We start from the raw sequence: 9192 nt of genomic DNA on the forward strand, positions 1-9192 counted from the left end.
ATATAGTCTCCAGTTACTCAATTTCCAAAACCAGGATTCAATTTCAAACCAAATTATGAATCTCATTTCATTTAACCAACACTTTAGTTATAAAACATAATAGTTTACAATTTAAGTTCATTATTCTTTAAAATTATAAAAACGAGTATAAACTACTTTAGATAGTTAAGATGATAGTCTGATTACTCACAATAACAAGAGTACTCCTACTCCTGGTGTTCGAATACGATATCCTTGCCCTTACTAAAGGGCTCACCACCTATACCTAATACACAACAAGTAATTCAATACATTTGTGCCAAACTGTTATAAAACTATTCCAGCTCTATATGAATATATGAAATTGAATGAGGAATGTTCGAATAATCACTTAAATATGGTGTTCTACGTAGGTTCAATTGTTATTGGATTGAAATGATATTCGATGTAACTCGCACTATACATTGTTTAATTAGCCAAAACAGCCGATTCAACTCCAAATAGATTCATTGCACTTTCGGTACTTCAAATACACCCAAAGTACCTCAATGAACTTGATTGTGACTTAAATGATCACATCCGAAACTCATTTTGATTCCAAACTAACGTGCTATTCAGTGTCAACATAGTCCAATAAGTCCATATATATCATTAGAAATCAAATCCAAGTCCATTTAGCATGATTTTCTCGTTGTCGGTCAAGTCGTTTACTAAAGGAAGTATACTTTTCGATAACCATTGTTGATATTTGACACCATAAATCATCAAATACGAGCTAAATAATATGAAATATAACAAAATTCATCATCAATATATTCCCTATCAAATTCAGCCAAGGAGGGTTTAGTGAAGGATATGTTGTTTTCTTGCTTGTTTTTCATACCGAATATCACAAAACAACTAAAAACACCTAGATAGCATAAAATCTAACAAAAACCATCATCAAAACCTCCCCCCCTTGATTCAACCAACATGACTTCCTTCATGAAAGTTTGAGTTTCAACCATAGAAAATAAAAAAGAAAGCATGGGAGAGGTGAATCTTAAGTTAAAATCGTGAAATCTTACCTTAGATCGCTTCGTTTTTTGGTAAACGACGAATTTCTCTTGAATTTTCTTCCTCAAGGGTTGTTTTTATTCTTTCCCCCCTTTTCTTTGGCTTGCACGGCATTGAAAGAAGAATTGGGAGAGGTTTATGTTGGTTTATAAAGAAAATTATAAAAGAATTAAAGCTTGACACGTGTCAACGTGTGAATGGTTCATGGTTAAAACTTAACTATTAAGCATTTTCTTACCACCACATATAATACCTTAATTATCCAAAGTATAAAAATGATAATAGGTGAAATTCATGGGCTTGACAAGTGTCACGGTGGTTAAAATTTCAAAAATTCCTATTACGTCCTCATGGACACATGGAATGATCGGTTTGCCCTTATGCTTGAAAAAATTCAGAATTGAGATTTTTCACTTCTCAAATTTAAATTATGCTCCAAATAGTCAAACTTGGTCAAAAATCTCGTCCAACATTCCAATTTTGCCTTCGGATGGCAAAATGACCATTTTGCCTCTACGTTATAAAAATTCCCGGATTGGATTCCAAATTAATCCTCGAACTCTGAATCACCATTTTGAAACATTCTAAGGTTCAATAACTCTCAAATACATCCCAAAATCTCTATTTGGACTAGTTCGAGGTTTTAATCAACTTAATTGTACCACTAGGTATGATACCGACTTTTAACGATTTTTCGAGATATCCAAGTATGTAAACATGCTATCAAGTACATGAATGACATGACAAGTATATAATAGAGCTGGGCTTGACACCTGACCACTTTTATTTTTGTTTCCATGGAAAAAGCTTGACTGATTTGGTCAGAAACACTTGTTATCCCACCTTAAAATCAAGATTAACTAAAGGTAGTGGATCATACTCATCATAACACTGTTTAGTTTTAAGTTGTGGTGGCGGTGGCTCTGATTCAAGAATTGATGCTTACTTACTTGTAGGTGATGGAGTAGGATTACCTTGATCTTTATTAGCTAAATCCACTCTATAGCAATAAGATGTGGTTGAAGGTGTGAGACCCTAACCTCTATAGGCTTGTAACTAAGCATAGATGTAATAATATGAGCCAGGGGTAGTTTCATCATTTTCTCTAATAAGCTCCCAAAAGAAAGTTTTATGATATTTTAATGTCTAAATAGGTATAAGACTGCATAAATGATGTGTACTGATGAAAACACGAAGAAAACTAGAAGTTTCAATAATTTTCATAACAGGGGCAAAATGGTCATTTTTCACCTCGAGTTAAATTTTAAGTTTTTATGAACCCAAGTATGTTTAGACCATTATGGACCTTGTCCCAATGTCAAAAGAGCAAAAAGATTGTATAAAGGGTTGCATGAGAACAAGTTAACTAGTCAAGGGCATTTTTCTAATTTTAAGGGAATGGATAAGATTGGCTATAAATACATTTCTTCCAGCAGCTTCTTCTCCCATTTTCCAGCAGCTTGTCTTCTTCTTCTTCTTCTTCCCTCTCACGTTTCTTCAAAACTCCATGGAAGCTTGATATGGAGCTTGCATAATTTTCTCTCTCTAGCTCTAGTTTTCATACCTTTGAGCCATTTTGACTAGAACTCTTTAATTCTTTCACTCTCTCACTTCAAAACCCTTGATAAAGCTTATTTCCAAACTTTCTCTCACTAGTTGGACGTTCTAGAGAGAGAAAGAGAAAATTACCCCATTGATTTGGAAGCTATTGGAAGAGAATTCAACTATAAAGAAACCCAAAGGTGAGTGATAAATTAAATTCGGTTTTTAGCTATGAATAATGACTAGTAATTTAGATTAAGAGCTGTTTTATTGTTGAGTATGTTCATTATACTTTTTTAGTGATTAAGATAGTGAACATAGATAGCCATTTAATGTGGCAATTGAAAGCTAGCTAAGAAATAGCTTTTAGGGTTCATAGTGTGTGAATTGACATATTGTTTATGATAATGTGATCCTAGGTTCTAATGAAGTCCCATCCTTCCAATCGGATCATTAGGGGAATTAGAGTTAACTAAAGGCTCAATAATAAATCGGTGAGTGGACTGCCTATCAAAACTATTTTGGGATTGTGACTATTTTGTACAAAGTGTTTGAATGATTTTATACAACTTTTCTTAGAAAATTAGTGCCTTGGGAACAAGCTCTTGAGAAATGGTTTATGTTGTGACATGTGACTATTATTGATTCATGCACTACCAAATGGTGTTGATATATATATATGAATATATTGTTGTGTAATGACATTGACTCGGTTATGTGCGAGTAGGAAGTGCGCATAAGTCGAGGATGACCCGGTTATGTGCGAGTAGGGAGTGCGCATAACTAGGTGATGACCCAGCCATGTGCGAGTAGGGAGTGCGCATGAGCTGGTAATGATGATGATGGGATGGTGTGAATGATGATGATGGGTATATGTATACATATATACATATGTAAATATGTGTGATATAGGAAATTAATGAGTAATGGTATATGGTTGTAACGCATGTGAAACTTGACATGTTAAACCGTGAAAAATTGTTATGTATTTCTTATTGGCTTTGAACATTTCAGCAAGGTGGTTTTCTTTGGGAGAAAGGGAAATTTTTCATTGGTGCCCTGTATCTCGCTGCAGCGAGAATCATTTTCGTTGCAGCAAGAAACTCTTGGGTTGTGAGAGTTTCTCAGATTTGGATCTCGCTGCAGCGAGAATGAATTTCGCTGCAATGAGAAAGTCACTGTAGCATTTCGCTACAGCGAAAAACTCTCTGTTTGTCTAACTAAATTTCGCTGCAGCGAGAAACCTTCTATCCATTTTGCTATCTTGCGAGTTTTTGCCAAAATTTTCCATTTCATTTATACCCTAGTGGAGTATGGACTTTCAACATGTTTGGGGATTATCTAACTAAGTTTGAAATGAGGAAATTTTGAGAGAAACCCTTAGTTGGTTGAAAAGCCCTAGTTCGGCTAATAACTTAAATCCCAATGTCGTTGCAGCGAGAATACCTTCCCGCTACAGTGAAGATTCGTTGTCGCATTTGACTTGCTTGTGTATCACTAAAGCCTTCATTTTACAAGTTATTCGTTATGTATGGGTTCCTCATGACCAAGTGATTAATATTTAAAGGTATAATGAGGGGTTTTTAATATGAATGGAACTAAATTGCATTGTTTTGAAACAAATGCATAATGATTTTAAATTCTCCCTAATTGTTGCTTGTTCCCTTCCTTGTTCACTCACTGGGTTTATACTCACCATTTTTAAACTTCATGTTTTCAGATCACAAGGCAGCCGGTAACTAGGACGAAGTGTCCTTGTAGATTTGTGTCCATATTTTGGTAGGTGTCTTGGCATTCAGTAGCTGTACATTCATTCGAGTCACTCCGCTGGAAGTCGAGTATTATTTTGTTGTGTATAGACGAACCTAATGTAAATTGTTAAGATATATGTTGTAGACAATGTATATACACTTGTTTGGTATGTCAATATGAGTTGGCAATGTGTAGTAATATTTTGATTCTAAGTTATGAAATGTGACTTAGCAATTTATGATGGAATGATAAACATGTTAGATTAATAGGCTTGCTTGGGCTTAGTGGATTACGTTCATTGGGCCCATGCGCCGGTCATGGCCCAGAAATTGGGTCGTGACAGAAAGACTCTTAGTTGCATTGAAAATAGTAAATTCCACTACCTACTCTCTAACTTTGAAAGTTATTCTATCTTCCTTTACATCTATTAGTGCGCCTGCAGTGGCTAAGAATGGATGTCCTAAAATGATTAGAACCTCTTGATCCTCCTCCATCTCAAGTACTATGAAGTCTATTGGATGAACAGTTTCCTAACTTTACGCAAGACATCCTCTATCACCCCACAAGGATGCCTTATCATTCTATCAACTAGTTGCAAAGTGATTGTAGTGGGTTAAATCTCGTTCAGTCCAATTCTCTTAGCAACAGACAAAGGCATAATTGAGACAGTAGCACTTAAATCACACAAAGCTTTTGAAAAATAAAAATTATCAATTGAGCAAGGGATAGAAAAACTCCCTAGGTCCTTAAGCTTTGGTGGAAACTTGTTCTGGATTATTACACTACACTCTTCAGTGAGTGTAATTGTCTCAGAGTCCTCTAGTTTCTTAATCTTTGTCCATATGTCTTTCAAAAAACTTCACATATAATGGCATTTGCTCTACAGCTTCTGTAAAAGGAATGTTGATGTGAAGCTTTTTGAATACCTCCAGAAAATTTTGGAAGTGCTTATCAAGCTTTTGTTTTTGAAGGCATTAAGGAATGGGTGGTGGTGGTAAAGTTGCCTTTGCTTCCTTTCTTTGACTTTGCTTGTCAGCTATCTCAATCACTATTTTATTCTCAACAGGCTCATCTTGAAAATTGCTTGCCTAACACTATGTTCAACCTTTTTTCCCTCCCTCAGGGTGATTACCATAACTTGTTCCTTACCTTCTCTCCTTGGATTCACCTCTGTATCATTAAGCAATGTTCCTTGAGGTCGGTTGTTTAATAAATTGGCAAGTTGACCAACCTGAGTCTTAAGGTTTCGAATTGATGTTGCTTGACTCTGAATGAGAGCTATTTGACTTTGTATAATGGTATCATTTTGTGCCATGTACTGCCTTAGTAGATCTTCCACAGCTAGCTTCTTTTCTGAAATAGGTGCACCGACTTGCTGGTGAAATGTTGGAGGTCCATTTGGCCTTGAAGTTAAGGATGAACTGTAACACCCCGTACCTTCGTATAGAAATCAATAAGATCTTATCGACAAGACAAAGGGTCAATTGACGTTAATCTAAGTGCCAAAGAGTGGTGGCGAGTGAAAAGAATATTTTAGAATAATATATTATGTACACAAGAAAATAATAACTAAATAATAATATTTTTTTATTGAGGATGAATTAGCGAGTTAAAAGACGATTTGGAAGTGAGCCGGGGCCAAGTGAGACACTTTTGGAGCCCTAGGAGACAAGTGGAAAATTATGGAATAAAATAATAATTTTTTGATAAAATAATATTAAAATAATATGGATGTCAAATTGGCTATATTATACGAGGAATGTCTGATTTGTACAATTTATCTACGTGGGGGAGTGGAAGTAAGGGAGAATTTTAAAGAAAAACGATGTCAAATACAAGTGAAGCTTGTGCATGAAATGTGATTGGAGGAATAAGGTGACAAATGAAATAAATAAAAAATAATACCATGTGAATCAATGCATGGGCAAAGTAATTTAGCCAAAAGATAAAGGAATGGACAAGGAAAACCTTGCATGCACAAGCCACCAATGAAAAGTGGGGTTAATGACAAAGAGAAGAATTGAATGGCATGACATGTAAAGAGAAAAGAAAAGAAAATAATAGAAAAAGGAAGTGACTTTGAGCAAATTCGCCCACGTATGAGCAAAATGAAAAAGTGAAAGCCATTTTCAAGGCTTTTGCATTGAGAGGTCCGCCCATAACAAAGTGAGAAGAGAAAAAAAGAAAGGAGAAAGAAGAAAAAGAGAAAGGAAGGTTCGGCTTAGAGGAGCTAGAGAAAACTGAGAGGTTTTCCTCCGATCCACAAGCCATTGTGGGAAGTTTAAAGAGAGCTTGGTGGCTCGGCTTAGAGATTCCAAGGTAAGGAAGGTAGAAATCATCATTTTGTTTGAATGCATGCTTTGTAAACTGATTGTGATGTGAGATTGTGTTTGTGGTAGGAAGAATCTACAAAGATTCAAGAAACCCAATGCATGCATGTAGGTGGATCTTGGAATGCATGGTGATTTTGAGCTAGATAAGTAATGGGTAAGTGTTTTAATCTCTAAATCACAAGTAGCAAGGAGAAATGAGATGTGTATTAATTGCTTATACTTGTGGCAGCAATGGTGACTGAAGATGTGAGGAAATTGTGAACTATATGTGGAATTCAAGCTAAAATCGAAAAGTAAGCAAGCAATGTGAGTACATTATGTTGTGTTGGCTATGGTCGACTGAAAGTATGTGGATTGCATGTTAAATGATTGTGAATAATGTTGATGAAAAATGTGAAATTGGGTTAAGAATTCATTGATTGAAGTGTTGCCCATATATGTGTATGATTAAGTGTATTGAGTTTGGATGGTTGCTAGGAAGTGTATAAGTAAGGAAAGTGTGTTGTGGTGGTGTGCCAGAGGAGATAATGGGTCACCGGTAAGTACAATTAGATAGATACACACCTGAATCAATAGCAACGTAACGTCTCGCTATTGTAAGGTGAGTAAGGGGTGTCTATTTCAAAATATCTATACACTATATATTGTTATACGTTTAATAAACGTTGCCGGTTTTCTTAAATACAATTATGGATAGCATGAGCTGTTAGCCTTGATAGGCAATTTTAAAAATGGATTCACAATGATTTATATATTGCTATTGTGGAAAGCATGAGCTGGTAGAAACCATAGGAAATTGTGGATGCAAGTTGATTTGGAAATCGTTTGTGTAGAATATATATATATATATATATATANNTATATATATATATATATATATATATATATATATATATATATATATATATATATATATATATACACATATGTAAAGAGTTTTAGAAATCGCGAAACAAGCCTTTTTGCAATGTTTTACATCAAAATCCATGCCTTGTATCTTTGCGTGATGTGCATCATTAAATGATTTTAAATGTAAACTTTTGAGAACCGATTTTAGTCCGATCTTTATACAAAGTGTTTACACCATGCCGTTTAATGTGAAAAGCAATTTGAAGGGTTATCGATCCTTGTTTTCAAACAATTTAAAGGAAAAGCCTAAAAAAACTTGATTTGGTTTTAAAAATGGTTTTGACAAACCGAGAGCGTCGAGAGTAGGTCAAATGTCACATCAAGATAGTGTGACCCTTGTGCACAAGTGAGCTCTAGCTAAAGAACCTTTAGGTCACCAACAGGCTATTAGGCGTGGTTGGGGCCATGGTCTGTGATTATAGGTGGCAAGGCCACAAGTTGATATACGCGGTTGTGACCACTTGATTTCTTCGATGTTGTCCAACATTGTTGAGACTGCCATGGCTGTGGGAATCTGGTTAAACAGTGTTCTCGGATTGTTATTATGTGGAAGAGGGTCCACGAGTTGATATATACGATTACCTACTCAAGAGCCTTGAGAGTTTTTAGACTCTTACTTTTTTGCATGGTGGAGAGTTAATGTTTTTCCATAGTTCCCTTATTTAATCGAAAGCTTTCAATGCTTACTTAATGATCATGAGTTGATTTATGTGGGTGTATATGTTGATGTTTTTTTACACGCCACACATTTTGGGGAACGTGTGTACTTTTATACGATTATTTGTGTTTTTGATGGAAGGAAATGATTTCGATGATTGAAACTCTTTCTGCTACGCTTATTTTGGGCATTGTTTTGCAAAGAAAGTATTGTATTATGATTTTACGACATTATTTTTACAAGGCACAAATACCCTTATTGTGATTTGGTTTTATAAGAATATCATTTTACATTCTGGTTTATCGCTTAAATGATCTGCTTTAAGCTTGTTTCTCATCTTCACCCTACACACGGAGCAGATGATCACTGAGTCTGTGAGACTCACCCCCTTATTTCCCCTTTTGTAGATAGTGATCGGCCTAGCGATCGTTCATCAGCACATGTTGTCTACCGTAGATAGGTAAAGGCATCTCATAGCACTTTATTCCGAGTCACTCCACTACTAGAGGTTGAGTCATTTGTAATGTATTATTTTCTGTAAATAGACACTAGTCTCAATGTGATTGTAAAGTTAGAGATTATACATTTGGATGTATTTTACAATTATGTGGAATAAAGGTTGAACAAGCTATAACAACGTTTGTTCAAATTACGTTACAAAGAGTTATATGATTCAAAGGGATTACTTAAGTTGGTGGAATGAATATAATGAATTAACAAGAGTTTCTAATAAGGCTTGTTTTGTACTTGACGAGTTCTCCCGAAAGTCTCAGATGTCGGTAGTGATTGAGGAGTGGTCGTTATAGACTTGGTATCAGAGCCTAGGTTTAGTCAAGTCTTGGAATACTTGTGTTGATCAGTGGAGTTATCAAAGTTAGTGTAGAGTCTTGTTTATGGTTTGTGACTGCAGCATAAGTCATAGACAATAAGGTATATAAACTCATATTCCTAGTAACCTACCTT

Source organism: Theobroma cacao, chromosome 6, assembly GCF_000208745.1.
Source record: "Theobroma cacao cultivar B97-61/B2 chromosome 6, Criollo_cocoa_genome_V2, whole genome shotgun sequence".
Taxonomy (NCBI): Eukaryota; Viridiplantae; Streptophyta; class Magnoliopsida; order Malvales; family Malvaceae; genus Theobroma; species Theobroma cacao.